At 42.8% G+C, this 25,466-nt stretch overlaps 1 long non-coding RNA gene across 2 annotated transcripts in view; it reads left to right on the top strand.

Annotated features, from left to right (window-relative positions):
* The window catches only part of LOC108544140 (uncharacterized), a 63,955-nt gene that overhangs the window by 22,422 nt on the left and 16,067 nt on the right, over nucleotides 1–25,466 (top strand). Inside the window, exons 2-5 of one of the 2 annotated variants that reach the window (XR_001889745.1) lie at nucleotides 13,680–13,780; nucleotides 14,521–15,702; nucleotides 15,922–15,989; nucleotides 19,726–19,913. This is a non-coding gene — a long non-coding RNA (uncharacterized LOC108544140). The remainder of the gene's footprint in view (nucleotides 1–13,679; nucleotides 13,781–14,520; nucleotides 15,703–15,921; nucleotides 15,990–19,725; nucleotides 19,914–25,466) is intronic. The other variant, XR_001889746.1, reaches the window with a different exon arrangement.

The following is a 25,466-nucleotide window of genomic DNA, read 5'->3' as shown; positions in this document are numbered from 1 at the left end:
GAAAGGATAAAATAGAGCTTTTGTGTGTCAGAACCGGAAGGAAGACTGTGGGAATAAAAGCAAGCAAATAGGATCTGGGGCAGAGCCTGGAAGCTCGAGACATGCCATCTGAACACCTAGAGGGGAGGTTGGTGGGAGGCCCAAGACCCCTAGTATGTGATAGGATTAGTGATGCCTTCTTTACTTTGGCGACATTACAGAATTAGTGTGGAAATCCCCAGATACTAGCTTTTACACCAAAAGAAGACAACTTATTAGCCCTTCTGGGGATGTGAGTGGCATAACCAGGACAACAGGGGAGACAATGTGTTATTTCATAGCAAGTTGCTGACACCATCTGCTACTGACCTATCATGTACAGGCCTGTCTGGAGGGTGTATCCAGACAAACAATAGGCACTAAACCCACTTGTGGCTTTACCTCTTTAAAGGAGATAGCACAGCAAAAACATTCCATCCTGTAAAACAACAATAACCCAAGTAGAGCCCAGGGATACACAGGCCCACCTCAGGCCTCTTGCACTTGCTGTTCCCTCTGCTTAGGACTCTTTCTGCAGATATGTGTGTGCTCCCCTCCCTCACTTCACTCCATGGTCTTCTGAAATACTAATCCCTCAGAGAGGCCTTATATGGCCATCCCAACTGAAATAGCACCACCCGCGACCCTAACTCTGCCTGAATTTTCTTCACAACACATGTTACTCTTCGTATCATTCTGCATACTTATTTACTTATTTTCTGTATCTCTCTCTAAGATATAAGCTTAAGAGGGCAGAGAAGTTGTTTATTTTGTTCACTGCTATATCCCGATTATCTAGAGCAATGTCTGGTACATGATAGGCATTCAGATAATATTAGTGAGTAAATGGACCATCAAAATAGAAAAATTAGCCCCTGCATAAATACTTTAGTTAAAACATAGGTATATTCATAGGGGTTTTATTTCAAGTCAGTGGGGTGTCATCCTAGCCCAATCTTTAGCCCCTACAAGCTAAAGAAAACCAGATTGTCTTACTAAACTACTCTGCTATTAAAAAAGAAAAAGTTGTCTAGAGCCTGAATTACCTGTTGGGCTGCTCCATCAATTGATTTCTCAGCCATTGATTTATCTTTTTGGAGTTGTCAGAGCTTGAGAACATCAATCAGCTAATGGCTGTCACTAATCCACAAGCAAGGAGATAGGGCCTGTCCAATCACTTCTGTTCTTGGCTTCATTGTTTTCCTTCTTTAATGTACATGTAATTCAATTTCCTTTTTTAAATGTAAAGCAATACAAGGATGACGTAAAATAAATTCAACGCAAAACAGTAAATGATAAAAAGTAAATTTCCTCTTAACATCAGTGACCCTTGGCTTCCCTCATCAGGAACATCTATTGGTATCTCAATGTGGTGGTTACAATTTATACTGCCCTCATTACAAAGAAATTAATCAGCTTTTCATGTTCTGTTTCGGGTTTTTTTGGCCATTTGTGTATCCTCTTCTCTAAGTGATTTGTTCTAAACCCCTTGCCTATTTTTTCATTGGGTTTTATGCCTTTTTCTTATGAATTTGTAGAACTTTACATTCCAGATGCAGGTCCTCTGTCAATTTTGTGTTCCAAATATTTTTCTCCCACTCAGTGGCTTGCATTTTATGCTCTTAAGTGTTATTTTTGTGAACAGAAGTTACTGATTTTGAGCCTGATTTTGAGTAATCATTTCCTTATGATAGTCAGTGGTTTTATTTCTTATTTAATCCAAGATAATGAAGATGTTTTCCTACATTGTCTTCTAGAGAATTTGTTGTTTTGCCTTTCACATTTATGTTTAAAATTCACCTGGAATTTAGTTTTGTGTAGTGTGAAGTAGGAATTCAGTTAAAGTTTTTCATGTTGATACCCCATTGATATGCCATTGTTTCAGCACCATTTATTGGAAAGTCTTTTTTCTAATCCTCTCTAGTACTGCCTTGATTTAAATTAAGTTTCTACACCTGTATAGGTTTGTTTCTTGGCTCTGTATTCTCTATCATTGTGTATTTGTCTAGATTTTCACCTTAGTTATCTATACTGTTATTGTGTGTGTATGAGACAGAGCCTCACTCTGTTGCCCAGGCTGGAGTGGAGTGGCACAATCTCAGCTCACTACAACTTCCACCTCCTGGGTTCAAGTGATTCTCGTGCCTCAGCCTCCCAAGTAGCTGGGACTACAGGCCTGTGCCACCACTCCCTGCTAATTTTTGTGTTTTTAGTAGAGATGGGGGTCTCATCATCTTTACCAGGCTGGTCTTGAACTCCTGGCCTCAGGTGATCTGCCCAGCTTGGCCTCCCAAAGTGCTGAGAGCATGAGCCACTGTGCCCAGCCTAGACCTTAATTATTAGACCTTTATAATAGTTCTTGTTTGTTAGAGCAAATCATCCTGCTTTATGTTTATTCTTCAACAATGTATTCGTTATTCTTGGCCCTTTGCACTTCCATATAAATTCTAGAAAGAACTTACTAATTTTCAGAAAACAGAAAGCTATTCATATTTCATTTGAGATATCAATTTGATAAGAATCTTTTATGATATTGAGTTTTCTAATCTCTGAACGTGGTGTGCCTTTCACATACACATACACAGATGTGTAATTTTGATGGGAGAGGCTTTCTAGTTTACAAAGTATTTTATACTATTATATAGACAATGTATTTTATTTATAATTTATTTATTGCTAATACACGTAGAAATGAAATGGATACAAATGTAGATTGATTGATTTTGCATTCTACAATATTGCTATTAAGTCTGATTTATTTTTAATACTCTTGAATGTTCTGTGTATATGATCATAGCATAGCTCAATAAAGGCAATTTTATTTCTTCTGTTCTAATCACTGTGTATTTTATTTATTATTCTTGACTTACTGAACTGTTTAGGACCTCCAGGAAAATGTCGCCTAGAAGACGTGATAACTATACCAGTTATTTCTTGTTGCTGGTCCCAAAGAAAAAGCCTTTAATATTTCATCACTAACTATAATGTTTCTGCAGGTTTTTAAAATTAGATACTCTTTAATTGGATAAGGAATTCTCCTCCTCCTAGCTCATTGTTATTTTTAAGATTATGAATGAATATTGAATTTTGCCAAATACTTCTGCATTTTTTGAAAATCATGATTTTTTCATTCTTATTTCTTAATGTGGCAAATCACATTAATGGGTTTGCTAATGTTCCACTAACCTTGCATCTGCATTTCTGGACTAAATCTAAGTTGGTTATGATGTATTTTCTATATACATATATATGGATATGTGTGTGTGTGTGTGTGTGTGTGTATGACTGGATTGTGTTTGCTAACTTTTTAAAGGAATTTTTAATGTATGATCATGAATAAAATTAACTTACTTTTGTCTCTTATTCTGGTATTGGTATCAAGTTATACTAGCATAACTTTATGTGTACACACGCAGGCTTTGTATCAAGTTATACTAGCATCATAAAATGAATTGAGGCATGTAATTTTTATTATTTTCCATTCTCCAAAAGAGTTTGTTTAAGATTGGCATTATTTCTCCCTTAAATGTTTATGGAATTTAACAATGATGGCTTTGGGGCCTATAGTTTTATACAGGGGAAGTTTTTTTTAATTATGGATTTAATTTATTCAATAATAATAGGATTATCCAGGTGTTTAAAATTCTCACTTCGTGTCTTTTTTGTAAATTGCATCTTTCTAGGATTTTGTCCGTGCATTTAAATTTTCAAACTATTTGGCATAATGTTTAAAACATTCTTTCATTGTCATTTTAATGTCTGTGTAATATTATTACACTGGTCACTTGTGGGCCTTTTTCTCCTTTTTTGGATCAATCTTACCAAAAGTTTATCCATTTCTTTCTTTTCTTTTCTTTTTTTTTTGGTTTTTTTTTTAGACGGAGTCTTGCTCTGTCACCCAGGCTGGAGTACAGGAGTACAGTGGTGCAATCTGCAACCTCTGCCTCCTGGGTTCAAGCAATTCCCCTGTCTCAGCCTCCTGAGTAACGGGGACTACAGACCCATGTGATCACGCCCGGCTAATTTTTGTATTTTTAGTAGCGACAAGGTTTCACCATATCGGTCAGGCTGCTCTCGAACTCCTGACCTCAGGTGATTCCCCTGCCTTGGCCTCCCAAAGTGCTGGGATGACAGGCATGAGCCACTTCACCTGGCCAGTTTATCAATTTCATTAAGCCTTCCAAATAATCAAATGTGTTGGTCCTGTTGATTTTTCTCTTTAATATATTTGCTTTCTATTTTATTAATATCTATGTTTTTCTGTATTGTTTCTTTCCGTTTATTTACCTTCTTTTTGTAATTATCTGAGATGAATGAATCTTGGCTTGGTAATTATATGTAGAATTACTAAGCTGAGATTCAGAGAAGAGGGATGAACCTGGAACTTGGAGCCACTTTTGCCCCAGAGACAATTTACATATACATGTATATATATTCAGTGTGTGTACACATAAATGAGGGGGTTTGGCTGTAAGCAACAAACACTCACCTCTGCACAACTTAAGCACAAAATAACCACTCACAGAATGGAAGGAAGAGCTGAAGAACCAGGTTTCAAAGAGAATAGGTGCGAGGGCAGGCCAGGGATCTGAGGAGCAGAAACTAATATCATTTTTTTATTACTCTGTTCAAAAGTCAGATTCCAAGAAGCAGGCATCTGATCTGTGTCAAGCGCCCACCTCTTGGCTAGGAGCAGGTAGGGCAGACTGCATGCAGTGAGAAAGACTGGTTCCTCTGAAGCAAATTCAGAGGCTATTTATCAGAAGATTTGGGAATGAATAATGGGCAGACAAAAATAACAAATGTTCACTGTAGATAGAAAAAAAGAAATACAGCAGGAGAGACACAGGAGCAAGGAAGCAGAAGAGAAAGAAAGAAAAGTGGAAAGAAATTGGTAAAATGAGGTAGGGTGGTTTGGATCTGTGTGAGCCATCCTAAATGAGAGAATGTGCCAACAATCTAGAAAAATAATTGAAGCTCTTCCTCTATCCAGGGACACATATGACTTTTGTCAGTCTTCATGGGCCCTTTCCTCTATTAAAAATATTAAAAATTATATTTTACGATGGTATTGGTATAAAGACAAATACAATTCAGACTGGATTTATTGTTATGTATCGTGAGTATTATATTCATGTTTTTCTGCTGATCTTAAAAGGAATCAAAATTAAGACATTTTCATGAAGCCCTAAAAGTATCATGGGTCCTAGATGCTCTGCCTACTCCTCCTTCTCTTCTGTAAGATGCAGCTTGCATTGGCATTTACTACCATCTCCATGCACGTCAAGTCCATCTTCCAGCTGCCAGCACCCACAGCACTTCACCTGAGAGCTCTCTCTGGCTGTTGGAGGCAGCTGAGATTTGCCATCCTTATCCCACAACTCTTAAACAATAGGTAATGGGAGATGGTATTTAAATACCCCAAATCCTTCCCCTCAGAGGCACATGTTCATTGACTCCCAGAGGACCTAAGCAAGAGAAACCTCTAGTCCCCCAATGTGGTAACTTGGTTGGTATGAACTTCTGTTGGCTACTTTCCCTTTCCTGCTTCATGCCTCCACTGCCCTGCCAGTGTTTTCCGGGACCTCTTCCCCCCCCAAAAAAAAACATTCACACTCAAATCCTTGTCTCAGTCTGCTGCTGGGAGAACTCAAACTGAGACACTACAGCGATAGTTCAGATCTGAGTCCCTGTCCAAATCTCATGCTGAATTGTAATCCCCAGTATTGGAAGTGGGGCCTAGTGCAGGTGATTGCGTCACAGGGGTGGATTTCTCATGAATGGTTTAGCATCATCCCCTTGGTGCCATCACTACTCATGATATTGGGTGACTTCTCACAAGATCTGGCTATTTAAAAGAATAGCCAGTATGTGTGGCACCTCGCTCTCTCACTCTTGCTCCTGCTTTCACCATGTGACATGCCTGCTCTCCCTTAGCCTTCTGCCATGATTGTAAGCTTCCTGAAACTTCTCTAGAAGCCTAGCAGACATTAGTACCATGCTTCCTACAAAGCCCACAGAACCAATTAAACCTAAAGTTACCCAGTCTCCAGTATTTCTTTACAGCAATGCAAGAACAGCCTAACACAACTACACTTCAGGTTAGCTTGCACTGGGGCATGAGGAAACAAAGCTCTCTAAAAGATCAGCCTTGCAACCAAATACAAAGGGCCAGTGCCTTCACTCTGCAGAGAGGGAAGAACAAAGGGTCTTCTACTAATTATTTTCTTACAGAGCTGTGACCTTGTTGGGAGGGGTAATCTGGCCTTGAATATTTTCTTGGTTCACTGTCGTGAAAATATTATTCCAGAAGTTTTTCTGGTCATCGGACTCTCTTGGCCTGGCATTTGTTCTTGTTTCAATTTCATATGAAAACTTTAGTGTTGGCCAAAGAATGCTGGACTATTTAATTCTATCAAAGCCTGGTGAAATCTTTCTTCCTGGTGTTTTGGCTGGCGGCGTCACTTAATTTGTATAAACCAACAGCAACAGGGCAAAGCACTTTGACAACATAAAGGGTTATGGAAGGAATAATTCATATTAATCATCTGAGTTATGCTTTCATTTGCTTTAATGTGGTGGATTTGGCTATGGGGGCAGTAGGTCTTATGACCGCCCCTCAGAATAGAAGTTTAAAGGAATGCGTATTTCTGGAAAATCACTTTTCTGTAACACACCCAGAGTTCTTTTAAAGACACTTTAGTTTGCAAAACTTCAAATGAAAAGCCATTATTTACTTTACAATCCAAGGCAGAACACGTGGGAACCCTGGGAGAGAAGAAGCTGGAGGAATCATACATGTTTTCATGGTGGAACGTTGCAACAAATGTAATTTATTTTTTCTTTAAAGCAGTTCTTATGGTTTTCCCCACATTGATACATGGGCAATTTTCATCTCTGGTGTTCCCAAGGGGTGAGATCACAAAACAGCATAATGCTTAACAACATGAGCTTCAAACTCAGAAAGATCTGGGTTTGAACCCTACCACCCATGTGTGACTTTGGGCTGGTTACCTAACCTCTCTATACTCCTGTAGATTGAAGATAATTATTTTACCCTCCTCATATACACATGAGGTTAGTGAGGGGATAAAAAATAATGCACAACAGTACTTAGCATGCACTGAATGTATTATGTACTAAATATTATCATTTTTTGTTTCTTGATCTTAGCCAATGTTCCCTTAACCTGAATCCCTCTAATAACTTTTCTAGACACTCATAACATCCTCAGCAACTACCAAGCAGCTTCCACTCAAGGCCAGCATGTCCTCTGCATGGCTGAACATCTGATGTAAGATCTAGAGCTGCAAAATCCTGCCCATACCTGTGAGTCTCCTGGGAGCCTGATCCCTAGCTTCTGTCCCCTTGTCCACCATGTCAGACACTCTTTAGGATTAGGTGACTAGGGTGGGACTTGGCCAGGTCTGGTGTTTTGATCTCTAAAGACCATTAAAAAGCTAACTGGCCACCTACAAGGGATTTGAGGGCTTGCCTCAACCTTCTCACCTTTGTGAAGGCAAGGTAATTAGGTGACAGAATGAGCAGAGGCCTGGAGCACTGAGAGGCAGGAAAAGTAAACTTCAGTAGGGGATGCTGAGGGTACATCAAAACCCCAAGATGCCCAAGGCAACCAGGTCACACACGGAAAAGATGAGGGTAGGCCGTGGTCAGGGCTGTCCGGATGAAGTCCAGAAGTGAGATGGCCACCAGAGGTGAGTATGAACTTCGACATCCTAAACAGTCAACCCAGATGACCCAGGAACTAAAAGTAACAACCACAAAAATAGTAACACATTCTGCTGGTCTTTTGCTTTATCTCTGATATGGTTTGGCTGTGTCCCCACTCAAACCTTATCTTGAACTGTAGCTCCCATAATTCCCACCTGTCATGGGAGGGACCTGGTGGGAGGTAATTGAGTCATGTGGCAGATCTTTCCTGTGCTGTTCTCATGATAATAAATAAGTCTCACGAGATCTGATGGTTTTAAAAGGGCAGCTCCCCTGCACATGTTCTTGCCTGCCATCATGTAAGACATTGACTTTGCTCCTCATTTGCCTTCTACCATGATTGTGAGGCTTCCCCAGCCATGTGGAACTGTGAGTCAATCAAACTTCTTTTTTTTTTTGAGATGGAGTTTCGCTCTTGTTGACCAGGCTGGAGTGCAATGGCAAGATCTAGGCTCACTGCAACCTCTGCCTTCCAGATTCAAGCGATTCTCCTGCCTCAGTCTCCTGAGTATCTGGTATTACAGGCATGTGCCACCACACCCAGCTAATTTTTGCATTTTTAGTAGAGATGGGGTTTCTCCATGTTGGTCAGGCTGGTCTCGAACTCCCGATCTCAGGTGATCCGTCTGCCTCGGCCTCTCAAAGTGCTGGGATTACAGGCATGAGCCACCGCAACTGGCCAAACTTCTTTCCTTTGTAAGGTATGTCTTTATTGGCAGAGTGAGAGCAAACTAATATAATCTCCATATCTGGTAGAGTGCTAACCAGTGGCTGCTTCATGTAATAGTCACCAACATCCCTGTGTGTTTCTTGGGCAGAAGTGCCAAGGCAAAGCCCACAGTCAGCAGTGGGAGATCTGGGAAGAAGTCTCCACCTCAGCCCTTCCATTCACAAGCTGAGCGACAAGAGCAAACCACACAGCCTCCCGAATCTCAATAGAGTCACTCTGCTGGGCAGTGGGGACAGCCAAATGAGGCAGGGCACGTGAGCTGCTTTGTAAACTTTACAGAGTTGTGTGAATAATATATGACTCAACTTATGGTGCTTAAACCAGGGCCTGGCACCTGTACTAAGGTGTTAATATTGAAGTTTCCACAGACATAATGAAACACAATAGTGTGAAATTCCAAAGCCAGATCTCTCATGCAAAAATTATAAGGAAAATTGTGAGGAACTGGTTTCATAACTTCTAAGTCCCCTCTTTACCTACTCTGAGAATAAAAAACAGAAGAGACAGAGAGAAGGAGAGAATTTTGAACACGTGTGTGAGTATGTGTGGTGTATTCATTTTTCAGAGAAAGCTGTGGTCATGTCGTAAGCTTCCCACTCCACCCGTGGGAAGGAGGTAGGGAGTGCCATCTTTGCCTCAGGTTTAGCAAGGAGGCCTCCATGGGATCACTCAGAAAACTGTGAAACGCATTGCCTGCATTTGAAAGTATGGAAGGAAAGATCAGTGTCTTATGGTGCAACTGCTATAGATGAAATGGCCCATGGTTTCAAGGTTGAGGGGGTGGGGCTGGGTGGAGGTGGACCCTGCAGGAGAGAGGAACAGAGTGGGATTTGCTTGGGTTCATCTCAACAGGGACCCCAGGAGCTAAGGGGAGATGCTGGATTTCTAGGGGCTGTGGAAGAGGCCTCAACTGACTCCTGGAAGAGAGAAGCATCTATCAGGATGAAGGAAACACCCAGGGGAGGGCCAGCAGGACACCTTCAAGGAGCCCTCAGATGCTTCCTAAGAAAAACGATCAGCTCCAAACATCTGCCAGACCAAGAAAAGACAGATCTAGTTCTGTTCATAATCAAGCAGATTTTTCCTGCTCTTACGTCTCCATTCTTCCTCTGCAGCTACCCTGACAGTCAGCAACTGTCCACCATGTTGGGCTCTGTACAGTCTGATGGTTCTGTACTGTGAATATACTCTCCCCAGAGATACTTTTTAACTGCAGAAATCGGCCCCTGTGCCTTTAGAATTCACCAGCATCCTGGGGTGAAAGAGATCCCAGGGAAGTTTTACATTTCTCTCTGCCTCTTGGCAGGCAACCTGCAACAACTCTTGATGCATGATCCCAAACCAGACTAGCTACATAATCTGTGGGGCCTAAGGTAAGATGAAAAGGTAGGGACCCTTGTTTAGAAATTATTAAGAATTTCAAGACAGCAACAGCAGAACATTAAACCAAGAGTAGGGCCCTTCTAAGTGTGGAGTCCTGTGTAATTGCACAGGTCAGAGGCCCACGAAGCTGGCCCTGACCCCAAATTATCTCTTCCATTAGTAAGCACTTATAGAGGAGGCTGGAATGTGGCTGCCTTTGAGGGAGATCTTCCTTAAACTGCACCCTTCGCAGTGAGTTAAACAAGCATCAGCCAGCAGTTCTCTTCTACCTCTTTCAAGCAGGAAACAAAGGCAATGGGAGCTGACTAGTGGCCATTGGAACAGGGGAACTCTATGAATGCGAGAAAGTCTCAGCCCAGCAATGTAGTCATGGGTCCTGGGGGCAGAAATTCCTTGGCAGGTAGTGTCCATGTGAGAGCTCAGGATGGCTGGAACATTTATTTACCTGCAATCATGAGAACTGAAGAGTGACTGTCAGCTCACAATAGCATGGGCTGGTCCCGAGTTGTTCAGGATTTTGTGGGCTGGGTGGTATAAATCCCGGCCAGATTCTCCTGGGAGGCAGCCATATCCCCTGTGGGCAGGAAGGCTTCCTGACAGACTAAACAGGGCAAGCTTTTCAAAAAACAAAATAATTAGTAAAAGGAGGAGCGAGCACTTTCAAGGGGTCTCCTTCGGGGTCCTCACGCCTTTAACCGCCCCTCCCTTCTTGGCTCACTGGTGAGTGTCAGCCCAGCGGAGACACAAAGAGATCCCAGCTACATCTCAGCAGCTCCCAAAGCAGAAGAAAGGCCCTGGTGTCTAGGCTTACTCCTGTTCCTTCATCGTCTTAGAAACAGGGACTTGGAGGCAAACAGTCCCTGTTAAATGATGAAGACTACTCTCAACACGATGCACGCAAATGAATGCATTTACCAGTTTGATGTCTGCCTTTTCTCCTGGATTAAGCTCTATGAGAGAATGGGCTGTGCCCACCTGATTTCTTGTGTGCCAGAGTGTACAAAACATGTTTCAATGTGTTTGTTGAATAAATGAATGAATTTAAAAGGGATAAGTGAATGGAAATTTTGCAGAGATTTGTCAGGGCTCCTTAAAAAGTCTGGCTCTATCTCCACTTGTCTTAGATTGCATTCCCTAGAAGCAGATCCTGAGAAGGTGATGAAGTGCACGTGTCTGTTGAGAAAATGCTCTCAGGAGAAGAGGGGAAGGTAAGCCAGGTGCAGTAGAGGACAGAGCAAGGTTGGGGTCTCAGCTGGACACTTCTTGGACCTGTTCCCACGGGAGCGCTGGAGCTTGAACTGTACCACAGAATTGTCTCACCTAGTGGTAAGGGGCCTGCCTTTTGTACCCTATGCCAGTCGTGGATTGCATGCGGCCCCTGCTGGGAAGGTGGGGAACCTCCCGAGGGTGATTCTCTGAAGGCAGCTGTGATTTCCTTAGCAGACAACACTCTCAGCAGCTGGGAGATGGGTGTAGCAACCACTCTCCATGAGACCACCCATTCTCACCCCCTCCAACAACAAACATGCCTGAGCAGGTGGGTCCAAAGATCTAAATTCTCAGAAAAATTGGGAAACTAAGCTTTAGTCTGCTAGCCTAAGCCACATTCAGCCTGAAGGGTATCTTGTCCTTTCCCAGCGATCACAAAAAGGATGCTTTATTTTCTGTTTGGCTGCTAGTTCTTTTGAACACAGAAAACTCTGTCCGGGACCCTGGAGGGGAGAAGCAAAGGGAGTTGGAGGGTTACCAAAACCTTTCTCTCTTTCCCCATTAGACACTGCCTGTGTAGAGAGAGGTGTGTGATACAGAGAAGAGTCGAAGTGACTCAAAGTCTCAGCTGAGAGGTGCTTCTGATGGACATCAGCTCCCATAAGCTGCTGCTGGAAACCCTGCCTGACTTTGGACAGCACTTGGCTTAGATTCCAAACTCTGTAACCCGTTGCCAAAGCCTCACCTCATCTAATCACTGGCCACCTCGCTAACCTCATCTCCTCCCACTCTCCTGTTATCATGCTCCAGAAGCTCAGCATCTTTTCTGTTTGGGGCCTTGGCTCTCTCAGGGCTTTGGTGCTTGCTGTTCCCTGTACCTGGAATAGTTTCCTCCCTGATCGCCTCCCTGGAGAAGCCAATGTTGGTCACTCAGTCCAAATGGGTCCATACCCCAATCCATAACCACCTAAACTGTCATTTCCTGCTGTTTCTCTTCTTCATTTACTGCTCGTTTATTGGATTCTCTCACCCCTCTCTAAAATGCAAGCTCCACAAGAACACAGATATTGGCTAAATTACTTGTAGCTGTAACATCAGTGACTACAAGTAGGAAAGTTAGGGAAGGGAGCTATTTGAGAGTGAAGGAGGAGGAAGAATCATATATTATATTTGGTTGAAGTTGCAATTGATGTTCCAGTGAAATATGTGGATGGAAATGCCCAGGAGACAGCTAGAGGTGCCTGGCTAGACCTAAGAGAGAGTTTGAGCCTGGGATACATATTTCAGAGTCCTTCCCATAAAGCTAATAGCTAAAGTCTGGATATGGAAGAGAAGATAGTGAAGAGCAGAGCCTTAGGCAACACCCACATTCTGGAGATTTATTTTATCACATTACCTAGAATGTTCCTCCACCTCCTATTAAGCACCCCTCTCTCAAAACTGAAGTTGCAGCTTAAGAATTACTTGCTTCTTTCCCCACGTTTATAATCCCTGCCCCCTGTTGCAGATACAGAACAGCAACCCAAGTCCCTTCTGGAAGCAGCCCTCTCCCTCCTGGCAGCTGGCAGAAGGCTCTCTGGCCAGACCAGCCTTTTGGCTGCTCTGCATATGGAAGTTCAATTACTGTCAATGGGAGGCCCATCTGCAGGGTGAGGGCAGAATACACAATGGAGATCGGTGTACCAGATAGGCGCCTAGATCAAAGAAGAACCCAGAGTTTGTGAAGTCCTTTCATCCTCCCTGATGAAAGGTGGATACATGAAGGCAAAATTATTATGATTATTTCATTGGGTTCCAATTGGAGATGGGCTATAGCTCACTACTGCGGACAATAGCAAGCAGCCTGCATGGATCTCTCTATAACATATACAGACAGGTTGGACACAAATTCTAATTGTGTGTGTATGTGTGTGTGTGTGTGTGTGTGTGTGTTTATTCATCAATAACATCACCTAAGCACTCCTTATTGTCAAGGAAGCCCTAAAGAGAATCACAGACTTGAACTCTCTGAGTCCTATAGACACAGACATACCATGAAATATACATACTTTATAAATGTGTACAGAAAAAGCCATAAAGTAAGGGGCAAAGAAAACAGTAAGGACATTTGAATTTGTCAGCGTCTCTGCAGAGAGAGCCCTGAGGATATACCATTCTTAGAATAAAGCTTTCATTTCACAGTGCATCAGGAGGAAAATTAACAAGCTCCCCTCATCCTGTTCCATAATTCATTCTCTTTGTTTTAGGTATTGAGCTGAGCTGGTGACTTAAAACCATGAGAAATAGCTTTTAAATACAGATCTGGCCCTGCTTGCCAATGACAGAAGACTAACTTGTCCCATCATTAGGGAGATGGACATAATGTCACTTTGTCATTCAAATTCCTTTTCAGTTTAACTCCATGTCCTTCACTGGTGCTGGCTGCTGTGCTGCAGAGCTTGTGGTTTCCAGGATGAATGTTTTCCTGCCATCCCAGGATTGCTACTGTGGCTGGACCGAGAGGTCCTTAACTTGGGGCGAGGATAAGATGTGTCTGTGGGACGGGGGAAGGGAGAGCTTTCTCTGGTCCTGTGTTACCTGACCTTACACACAGCTTTTTCTTTCTCAGGGAGAAGCTTACTGCTGTTTTCGTGGCTCTGCATGCCTGGGGAAAGAGGAAGGCCACAGGAAGGTGACAGCTGAGGCAGGGAGTAACAGCAGTTCCCCAGGGTGGGTCATTCACTGGGCTGACAATCCAGTTGATGCTTGCTTGGGTTGGGGCCCTGTGCTAATTTGGATGCTGACAGCCTGGTGACAGCAGCAGAGGGAAAGTAAGCTGAGAAGCAGAGAGGGGAAACCTTGAAATGGTGCCCCTAAATGATGGTTGACTTGTTTGTGACATCAGACCCCTAAGGCATAGCTCTTTCCCCTGGGAGGGATGCTGAGGTGTCAAGTAGGCAGGCTGGGTACATTTCCTTTTGGGATGTGGTAGCGACAGTGTCCTACAGAGTCAGACTGGTGGCTTTAACATCATAGGACTTTGTCCAGCTGGGTCCAGATATCCGTTTGTCTGGATTCCATTTTCTCTGCTTCCTTTTTTATTCCAGTAGATATAGCAGGCTTTCTCCCTGTAGCCATGCAGAAGAGATACAACTCAGAGATGATTCCTCTCAAAGGACATATCAGATTCTTGAAGAGAGTCTAACAGGTTTAAGTGGGTCAGATGCCATGACTCAACAGCTTCCCCTTGATCCTTTAATCTCACATCTGAAGCATAAGACCTATCCAGGTTACCTGGGGCAGCACCACCATGGTACCATTAAGGCTTCTCTTTCAGAAGGTTGAATAATCCATCTGCTGCACTATTTTACACTCTAGTTCAATTCAAGGCTCTGAATATGATTTATAAGTGTGAGCTATTATTTTAAGATCAACCAGGGTTAAGCCAGGGAAATTCTGTCTTCTGGTAGGGAACCTCAATGACCAGACCACTGTAAAGCACCATGAATGCCAAGAACTCTCAAGAAGAAAGATTCACCTCTAAGTGAGTTGGAAGCAAACACAAAAAACAAAAAACAAACAGTACACGCCTTAGACTAAAGAGTGTGGGAATGAGTTTCACCTCCATTTCCAGCAACTGCTACACACAGTCTCTTCCAGAAATGCCAGTGGCCTCAAAGAAGAGACAGCTGCCTCCCCAGCCCCACATTCATCACCTGCTTGCTGGCCTAGGACTGATAAGACAGATCCAGATCAAATTACCTGGCAGCTGGGAGAGGAAGGAGATAAGGAAAGGCGAGCTCAGGAGAAGTTCAGTAGAGTAGCAAAGATAAAATTGTTTTAAATCTTCCAGGAATTAAAACCTTGCTCCCTCTGCAAATCTAGGGGAGACACCTCCAATCAATCAGCACCAAACAGGGTTCCCAGGAGAAAAGCAATGCCTTCAGCTTCTACTAGGAATTAAGAAAACAGAGTACTGAGACCAATTTATTCTCACACAGTTGGATGATAGGAAAATGAAAACAAAGATCAGAATGGCCAGAGAAACTCCGGGCAACAGAAAGAACACTGGGCTGAGCAAAACACTTGTGTTCTTGTTCTAGCTCCATCTCTCTCCCTTTGAAAATGCACTTGAACCCCTCTGGGCTTTATATTTATCTATTTATTTATTTGTAAAATGGTGGGGTGAGGATTTCTGCAAGCTAAGATCTCCTTGGCTTGAAGCTTTTAAAATGTATTACTGCAGTCTTCCTAAGACATTCCATCTCATGGCTTACTCTTTTGACTCTGCCATTTTGCTCAGCTAAATCTCAAAATTCTTGACTATGGAAGCCTCTAGAAGTATTGTCAAAGCTTTAACTCTTTCATTAAAAGCCATGTGACTTGCTTTATCCAATGGGAGGTTAGTAGATGTGACACAAACAAATGCTCGTGTTTCCATTTACATTTCTGTTCTTGCCTTCTGTCATCACCATGACAACATGCCCAGCCTGGCTCCTGGAGAATGGGACACACAACGTGGGAACGGGCGAGTCACCAGAGTCATCTCAGCCAAGATGGACCAACAGTCAGTTACCAGGAATGTGAAAGAATTCTGAGACCAGGACCGCTCAGCCACCTCTGCCCAAATTACCAACACACAGACCAGTAAAGTGAATGGATGTTTATTATTCTAAGCCACTATATTTTGAGATTGTACCTCATGCAGCACTATTGTGACCATAGGTGACTGATATAAAAAGTAAGGAATTATGAATCATAAGAAAAAGATAGATGAACCAAGGAAAGAATCAGCTTTGAAGAGGTGGTAAACTATGGGAGTTGGGTATGCTTTTCTGCAATGATCTTGTCCTATTTTCTTTTTTTTAAAGGAAGGCCTACCTAAATAATGCTGTGCAGGAAGATAAAAGCAAGATTAGAGCGGGACCAATTCACGGAGGTATCATCTTGTGATCAGTTCATGATTATACTCAATAATGAGGGTCTCCCTACATATCTGAATTTTAATCCTTACATATATGGCCTCGGATGAATTAAAATAATTATAAGAAGTAGTGTCCTTGTAGACTTCTATGAAGAAACATATACCTACACGTATACATGTTTATGCACAAGAATCAGCCTGTATAGGCACATTTACCTAGGCGTGTTCATTGCATAGTGCTCTCACGGTTGTGACTTGGTGGGTGTGGCAAAGTGACAGGCCAGGATCTCACTACATAGGAAGAACTTTGGTCTGGCCAAGACAGGGCCAGATAGTGGCCTCCCTGCCATTAGCTCTGTCTGCCACCCGAGACAGAAGAAGCTAACAGTCCAAAGGGACATAGCAGCTTCATTTTGATTCTAGTTAGTGGTGCCATAGAAGAGGAACAGGCAGATAGGATCTCATCTAGGCCATGAAACAAGCAAGAGTTCCAAGAAGGGTAGAATCTTAGAAACAGGAGGTCAGTGAGACATGGATCTAAGAGGCATATCCAGGTAGGAGCAGGCCTAGTCAATGGCTAGAAGTATAATGTCCCAATAAAAGAGGCATTCTTAGAAAGCTGGGCAGCTTCTCAGGGCCACACATGACTGGGGAAAAGGGGTTGGTGAGGGGCAGACCCAGCCAGTTAGGCCTGTAGATGCTGGGACAGGGTGGGGGATGGCATTGACCCGCAGAATAAAGCCAAAGAGTGAATAGCAAGACCACATTGTGGATCACCCTTGTAGCAGGTGTCAGAGTTGAAGCCTGAGATATGGTAAGGCTCTAGGAACAAGCTCTAGGAACACAATGGTAACCAGGGGAATAGAGGAAAAAAAGAGAGGTTTCAAGGCCTCGATAAAGCTGAGACTCAGGAATAGCAGGTGTGCACAAGTGCTAAGTGGTCTGGATTAATTCAGGAGCTGGGTGGCAATGCCTGACTCAGCTTCTAGGGGCTTCTGAAGGATCCCAAAGAGGTGATAAAGTTCAGGTAAAGACAGTGGACTGGGACCAGGCAGAGCCTGGGATCCTGGGGTCATATCCAGCCCATTACCAAATCCTGCCAATTAAATTTCCAAAATGTCTCTGAGATCTGCCTGGGGCTCTCAGCATCTTTTCCACCACTGTCTCTTGTCTTGGTTTAGGCCGTGGTCCTTACTTGTCTTCCTACATGGCTGCCAGAGTGGACTTTTAAAGATGTAGTTTGAATAGCATCATTCTCCCTGTTTAAAACCCTCCAAGGCTTTCTGAATTCTTTCCCAATAGTTTCAAACACTTTACTCTGAGCGTCCTTGTCCCATGCATGCCATTCTCCCCCTTTCTTGCAGCCATAGACACAGTGATCAGGCCTTGGTTGTATGATGCCTGCAGCTCATTTCTAAGTCAGGACCTTCACTTTTGCTCTTCCCTTTACCTATAGGCTCTTTCTCCCACTTCTCATGGGGCCTCCTCTTTCTCTTCATTCAGGCCTCAGCCTCAGTGCTACTTCTTTAGTGATGTTTTCCTGGGTTACCCAATCTGAATGACTTTTTTACAGTTCCTGCTCTACACATTTATATAGAAATAGAAGTGGCTTAGAATCCCAGGCCTTCCTCCCTGCACAGATCCCGCGTCCTAGGTCTGCATTACTCTTCAGGTTAGGTTTGAGAAAATTGGGAGACAACAAGACAACATGTGTGACCTAAACTTCATGGAATTAAATAAACATTGAACATTTGCAAAGCCACAATTTGTGGTCAGAGAAAAATTGGTAGAACCAGAGGGCCATTCAATAGTGGAAGACCTAAAGTGACCACAGGGGTAAGGGCCTTGAATGATCAGAATCCTGTTGGCAATTGGCAGCCTGGATGATATTCTTTGTCCTGCTTATCATCAAGGAGGCTCAAGCCCCTCCGCCCTGCCACCACCTCTGCAGGGCTGGACACAGGCACTTTGTATAGGGAACCTTCAAAGACATTTTTCAAAAAGCAAAACCAGAGTGCACTTATATTTCAGGAAAAATGAGCTCCTCCTGAATTTCCGACTTCACAGATTTATGCAATCACACTTAGGTACCAAAATAACAGAGCAACAGAAATAGAATTGCTGAATTGTAATCAAGACAGAAAGTCTCCATATTTTAAATACTGGACATTGAACAACTTCTGTATTTAGCAACCTAGCTCAGACACAAGAAAATGATCAATCCAATGTGAGTCTGTTTATACTGATTTGGGAAAAGCCCCTTCATGGACTGTTGAAGGAAGTAAGATAAAGATGGAACCAGGGCAATGTGAGAAGAGATTCCAGAGCAGACATTTATCGTCAACCTCTTCTGTCAAAAAGATGCAACCGTTCCTTAGGAAGGAGGGATGGGGAGTAATCACTGGGCCCATAAGGGTTAAGCCTACATATATTTGTAATCTGCTTACATGGTATTTATGCATCTTAATGTGGGCATAATTATGAATTTAATACATGCATTTAAATAGAACTTTCTGAAGACACTGCCTTTAGTGACTTTTAAATACTGGTTCCAACAGTAGGAAGTTCAAGCGCAATGGAAGGGCAGTAAAGGGAGACACTTTGGAAGTGGACAGTATCTTGCACTGTTACTGATACCATCTCAAGGAAGCAACCTTCTAGACTGCTGCTGGATAGGGCCAATTCTGCTCAGAATACTGTACACTATATTGCAAATGGGATTAGTCTGCTGAAAAGTTAACCCCATGTTCCAGGAAATTTGACTTTCCATCACAAACGATGCTAAGATCAGGCCCCATGCCAGAGGGAGAATGGCCTGAGTACCAGGCATTCACCCGAAGGGCAAGGTCTCTGGAGGCTGCTGCACATTCCACAGGGCGGAGTCGGAGCCCTTGCTTGGAAAGGAGACTCCTGAGCCCTGGCCTTGGGTGTGCCCCACCCCATCCCCATTCAGCTTGCACCTTCCCTCCCCCATCTCTTAGTCCCGAGACCAGGCATCTAGAAAAGCTCTCTCCTTGTTTTATCTGGCAGAACTTTGGGACAATAATTGGACTGAGTTCAACTGGCCAGGAAACCAAAGCCCAACAGAAAAATGCCTCACGAGTCCTGCCAACCTCCTGCTCCTTGCCAGGCCCAGTGCCGGACAAACAGCCCTGCTAGCGTTTGGGTTTGTGAGGGGAAGTACATTCCGTATGTGGAAGCTACATAATGGAAGTTATGTACTTTTCGGGAACTGTATAAGCAAGCACAACTGCTGCTCCCATTATGTGGCTCATGAAAGGGTTTTCACCTCCTGGGCTGGAAGGGAGTTGGTCTGTCTGCAACAAAGGCGTTTGCCTCTGTGGCTTTCTGAAAAAGAATGTGTGTGCTTGTCAAAACAGAACTTTCCTGCGTACTTGGAAGAGTGGGCCTGTCTGCCTGCCAGAAAGGAGCAAGGCTCAGTTTGGTTCAAAAGGGAAAAAAATTCCACTAAGCAGCCCCATTAGCCACTGCTCAGAGCAGCCTTCTTCTCTCACAAAGACATTTGTTCACTGTTGCAAAGCTGGCTTCCCTAGCAATTTCCCCCTACTGCAGTTTGACTCGGCTGGAAGGTGGAGAGCTGGCATTAGGGATGAGTGTTTTCCCATCATGGAAAGGTTAAACAAAACTTTTCTCTGCGGTGGTCCAGAGCCCCAGGGCTCAGAGAAATATGAATACAGTGTTGGTAAATGCTCTCACTATGCTTTTCCAATCTTTTTTTTTTCCTCCAAAGTAGGCTGCTGTTATTCCTCTAATGGTAGCAGAAAAACAGATGCAAAGATAACCTGACCCGGAGCGAGGCTTTGAAAACCCACCTGAGTTTTAATCAGCTGATTGTGGCAATGTGGCCCTCCTTCAGAAGTTTGCTCTTGGTTGACCCCTGCCCATGCAAAGCCCGTGGTTCATATCAAGTATGACTCTGTGAGTAAAGTAAATCGCACCAATTTCTTCTACAAAGATGTTCTAACATCAGTGTGCCTTGCAAACATTCACTTCCAGGACCTGATAGCTCCACTTCCTTAGTGGCTCCAGGTTCCCAAGGGAATCTTCATGAAATTCAAAATTGGACCTAGAAGAGGCTGTCCCATCCTCCTCTGTGAATGGATCATGTTTTCTCAAGACGGGTCTCCACAATAGAACAACTGAGACTACATGTTTATTTTAAGCCCTTGATTGTGAGAACTCCATCCATTTAATTTGAGTAGTTGGGTTAACTTTCCTTAGCCGATGAAAATTACCTCCCTGGCTCCTGGGTAGAAAGGAAGAAAGGAGGCAAGCAGAACCTGGGACTAATCTCACAATTACCTGGTTCTTGGTAGTTGCTTTGAGATGCCACAGCCCTCAAGCAAATGCCTAAATTTCACCAATGAAAGTCCTGGTAGCATGGAGGACATTTCAGATTGAATTCCTAGAACCATCATTGTGAGCTCCAGGACAATGATTAATATTATTGCAGCTGAGAATTATGGTTTAATCAATTTATGCAAACTTGCTTAGATGCACCTGGGAGTTTCTGTTAAATAATACCTGCAAACTTACAAATGGTTTGTCAGTATCAATAACTCAGACCTGTGAAAGTGATTGCTTTGCTTTGTAAGAACATGCCTGACTCCTCGGAGCTCTGAGGACTAGCATGGAACACGGTACCTGGCCGATGCCGTGGACTGTTCTATCCCAGGCATAGCTTGATCTCTACTTGAGAGGTTAAAAATCAACAACTGGGTATAATGATAATTAGGGACAACAAATGGAACTTCAGGAATAACCTCCTGTGTTGTACCTGCTCATCTCCCAGAGGGGTCAGCTGCTTGGAGTACCCTGTGGTTCATGACAGTTTTGGGATAAAACATAAAGTCAATAGTAGGAAACTACAAGTGTGGCCAGATTGTAATTCAAGAAAAGTATGTTAAATTTAAGAAAAATGATAGCATACATTTAGTAAGTATGCATTTACCATGAGCTAAGAAGATGTGAGTATTAGGTGTCTCCTCAAATTAGTAAGAACACAACATTCCCTAAGCAGTGTTCTTTCCAGAAATAATTAAGCCTGGATTTAATCATACATCTAGATCTAACTACCAGTTTACAGGAAATTCAAGAGATTGAGGAACATGCTAAAAAACATTATAAGGAAGAAAGAAGCCAGAGCCAGAATATGAGGAATTCTATGGGACAGAGAACTTGACTCCTTTAATACAGGCATACTTCAGAGATGCTGTGGGGTCAGTTCCACACCCTTGCAATAAAGCCAGTCACACAAAATCTTTTGTTTCCAAGGGTATATAAAAATTATGTTTCCACTACATTACAGTCTATTAGGTATGCAAAAGCATTGTCTAAATAGTACATACAGGCTGGGCGTGGTGGCTCATGCCTGTAATCCCCACACTTCGGGAGGTCAAGGCAGGTGGATCACCTGAGGTCAGCAGTTTGAGATAAGCCTGGCCAACATGGTGAAACCCTGTCTCTACTAAAAATACAAAAATTAGCAGAGCATGGTGGTGCACACCTGTAGTCCCAGCTACTCTGGAGGCTGAGGCAGGAGAATCGCTTGAACCCGGGAGGTGGAGGTTGCAGTGAGCCGAGATCGTGCCACTGCACTCCAGCCTGGGTGACAGAGCAAGACTCCATCTCAAATAAATAAATAAATATAAAAAGTACATACATTAATTTTAAAATGCTTTATTGCTAAAAAAAAAAAAAAAAAAAAAAGTGCTCATGATCATCTGGGCCTTCAGTGAGTCATCTTCTTTTTGCTGGTGGAGGGTCTTGCCTCAGTGTTGATGGCTGCTGACTGATCAGGGTGGTGGTTGCTGAAAGCTGGGGTAGCTATGGCTATTTCTTAAAATCAGACAGCAAGGGAATTTGCTGCATCGGTTGACTCTTCCTTTCACAAAAGATTTATCTGTAGCATGTGATGCTGCTTGATAGCATTTTACCACAGTAGAACTTACTTCAAAATTGGAATCAATCCTATCAACCCCTGCCAGTTCCTCATCAACTAAGTTTATGGAATATTCTCAATTCTAAACATTCTAAATCACTGTTGTCATCGCAGCAATGTTCACAGCATCTTCACCATAAGCAGATTCTTTTTTTTTTTTTTTTGAAATGGGGTCTCTCTCTGTTGCCCAGGCTGGAGTGTTGGCCAGGCTAGGTCTTGAACTCCTGACCTTGTGTTCCATCCACTTAGGCCTCCCAAAGTGCTGGGACTACTGGTGTGAGTCACTGTACCCAGCTACCATAAGCAGATTTTATCCCAAGAAACCACTTTCTTGGCTCATGCATAAGCAGCAACTCCTCATTCATTCAACTTTAATCATGAAATTGCAGCAATTCAGTCACATCTTCAGGCTTCACTTCTAGTTCTCTTGCTATTTCTTCTTCTTTTTCTTTCTTTTTTTTAAAATAGAGACAGGGTCTCACTATATTGCCCAGGAACTCCTGGGCTTAAGCAATCCTCCCACCTCAGCCTCCCAAAGTACTAGGATTACAGTCGTGAGCCACTGTGCTCAGTCTAGTTCTTTTTTGCTATTTTGACCACCTCTGCAGTTACTTCCTTCACTGAAGGTTTGAAATCCTCAAAGTCATTCATAAAGGTTGGAATTGACTTCCTCCAAACTCCTGTTAATGTTGATATTTTGACCTCCTCCTATAAATTACAAATGGTCTTAATGCCATCTAGGATGGCAAATGCTTTCCAGAAGACTCAATTTACTTTGTCCAGATTCATCAGAGGAATCACTATCTATGGCAGCTATAACCTTATGAAATGTATTTCTTAAGTAATAAGACTTGAAAGTCAAAATTCTTGATCCATGGGCTGCAGAATGGATGCTGTGTTAGCAGGCATGAAAACAACCTTCATGTCCCTGTACATCTCCATCAGAGTTCTTGGGTGACCAGATGCATTGACAATGACTGGTAATATTTTGGAAGAAATCTTTTTTTCTGATTCATAGGTCTCAACAGGGAGCTTCAAATATTCAGTAAACCGTGCAATAAATAGATGTGCTGTCATGTAGGTTTTGCTGTTCCATTTATAAAGCATAGGCAGAGTAGATTTAGCATAACTCTTAAGCGCCCCAGGATTTTCAGAATGGTAAATGAGTACTGGCTTCAACTTCATGTCACCAGCTGCATTAGCTCCTAACAAGAGCATCAGTCTGTCCTTTGAAACTTTAAAACCAGGCACTAACTTCTCCTCTCTAGCTATGAAAGCCCTAGATGACATCTTCTTCCAATGGAACATTGTTTTGTTTACTCTGAAAATCTGTTGTTCAGTGGAGCCACCTTCATCAACGATCTTAGCTAGATCGTCTGGATAACTTGCTGCAGCTTTGCATTAACCCTTGCTTTTTCCCTTTACACTTTATGATGTGGTGATGACTTACTTTCTTAAACCTCATGAACCAACCTCTGCTAGCGTCAAGTTTTTCTTCCACAGCTTCCTCACCCCCTTCGTAGAATTGAAGAGAGTTAGGCTTGCTCTGGATTAGGTTTCAACTTATGGGAATGTTGTGGTTGTTTTGATCTTTCTTCCAGACCACTAAAACTTGCTTCATGTCAGCAAAAACGCTGCTTCACTTTCTTATCATTCATATGTTCACTGAAGTAGCACTTTTAATTTCCTTCAAGAACTTTTCCTTTATATTCACAACTTGGCTAACTGGCACAAGAAGCCTAGTTTTTGCCCTATTTTGGCTTTTGGCCTATCTTGATGCGCCTTCCTCACTAAATGTAATTATTTCTAGGTTTTGATTTAAAGTGGGACACATATGACTCTTCCTTTCAAATGAACGCTTAGTGGCTACTATAGGGTTATTGATTTGTCTAATTTCAATATTGTGTCTTAGGGAATAGAGAGGCCCAAAGAAGGAAGAGAGATGGAGGAACAGCTGGTCAATGGAGCTGACAGAACACACACAAGAGTTATACATTGAGATTACCCTATTCTACGGGTGTGGTTCATGGCACCCTAAAATAGTATCAACAGTAACATCAAAGATCACTGATCACAAATCACCATGACAGATATAATAATGAAAAAGTTTGAAATATTGCAAGAATTACCAAAATATGACACAGAGACACAAAATATGCTGTTGAAAAACGACACAAATAGACTTGTTCGTCTCAGGGTTACTACAAACCTTCAATTTGTAGCAAGTGTAATAATCTTGAAAATACAGTAAAGCAAAGAACAATAAAGTGAGGTATGCGTGTACATAAACGGCAATGAAAATGTGAGAAAAGACATGGGTTAAAAGAAACTTGAGATATATTTTAAAAAACAGTGCATGGAATTCATTTGGATCATGATTCAATCATACCAACTATAAAATTTTTTTGAGATAATCTGGGAAATTTGAACAAAGATAGTTTATTAGATAATCTTAGTGATAATATATTATGGATATGTTAAACATGAAAGTTTATCTATCTATCTATTTAATACACAGAAATGAAGTAGCTGAGATTTACTTTTAAATATTTCAGTGAAGAAAGTGGGATATAGATAAAACAATATTAGCAAAATGTTGATATTTGAGTAATGTGTACATGAGATTTCATTATACTATTCTGTCTACATTTGTGCACACTGGAAATTTCCAGAATAGAGTTCCAAATTAATGGAAAGAAAGTGCTGTGAGAGTTGCAGCTTTCTGGCAAGGGAATCTTGAACACTTGCTGCTGCCTTGCTTTGGTGGGGGCGAGGTTGTGCAAGGCAGCAGGGTGATCACAAAGCCTGGGGCTGATGGGGATGGCTGGCCTGTGGGAAACATGGAGCATGCTGGTTCTCAAGGCAGCCCACGAGGCTAGCCATTGCTTAAGGACTAGAATCACAGAGCTTGACGCCTTCCCCTGCCCTCTTGGCTTACTTCTCACCCTCTCTTCCATTCATCCTCAAACATACATCTATCACCTAACACAATGTTTCCTGGGGAAACAGAAGGAATAGGCCATATGTCCCACTCTTAAGGGGAGGATACACAAATACTCAGAATGAGAGAGTTAGCTCAACAGTGCAAACCCTTAAGCATCTTTGACCACTTGAGCCAGGAGTGTCCCAGAATATATCAGAGGCCAATCATGGTGGTCACAGGAAGACTCGAGGGTCAGCAGCCCTCAGAGGGCCTGGCAACTTTGGCCACAGTCAGGTGCTTCAGAATGCTGGTCAGGCTTCCCCTCACAGTGGCCTTTATGATCCTTAAACCAGGATCAGAGCAACCAGACCCTTTCTTTGCTGCCTGGCATTCCAGCTTGGGTGGCTGATCCAAGCATAGGTATGCATAAGCCATAGCTCCTTGGCTGAAGGCACTTCTGTAGCCACCCAGTGGCCTCATCTTGCCTGCTGCCTAGGCAGAGCCTATTTATCAAGACAGGGGAATTGCAATGGAGAAACAGTAATTCACACAGAGCCAGCTGTGCGGGAGACTAAAGTTTTATTACTCAAATCAGTATCTCCGAGGC

This window comes from Rhinopithecus bieti, unplaced genomic scaffold (assembly GCF_001698545.2).
Source record: "Rhinopithecus bieti isolate Rb0 unplaced genomic scaffold, ASM169854v2 scaffold_26709, whole genome shotgun sequence".
Classification (NCBI taxonomy): domain Eukaryota; kingdom Metazoa; phylum Chordata; class Mammalia; order Primates; family Cercopithecidae; genus Rhinopithecus; species Rhinopithecus bieti.
This window is presented reverse-complemented; position numbering and strand designations above follow the sequence as displayed.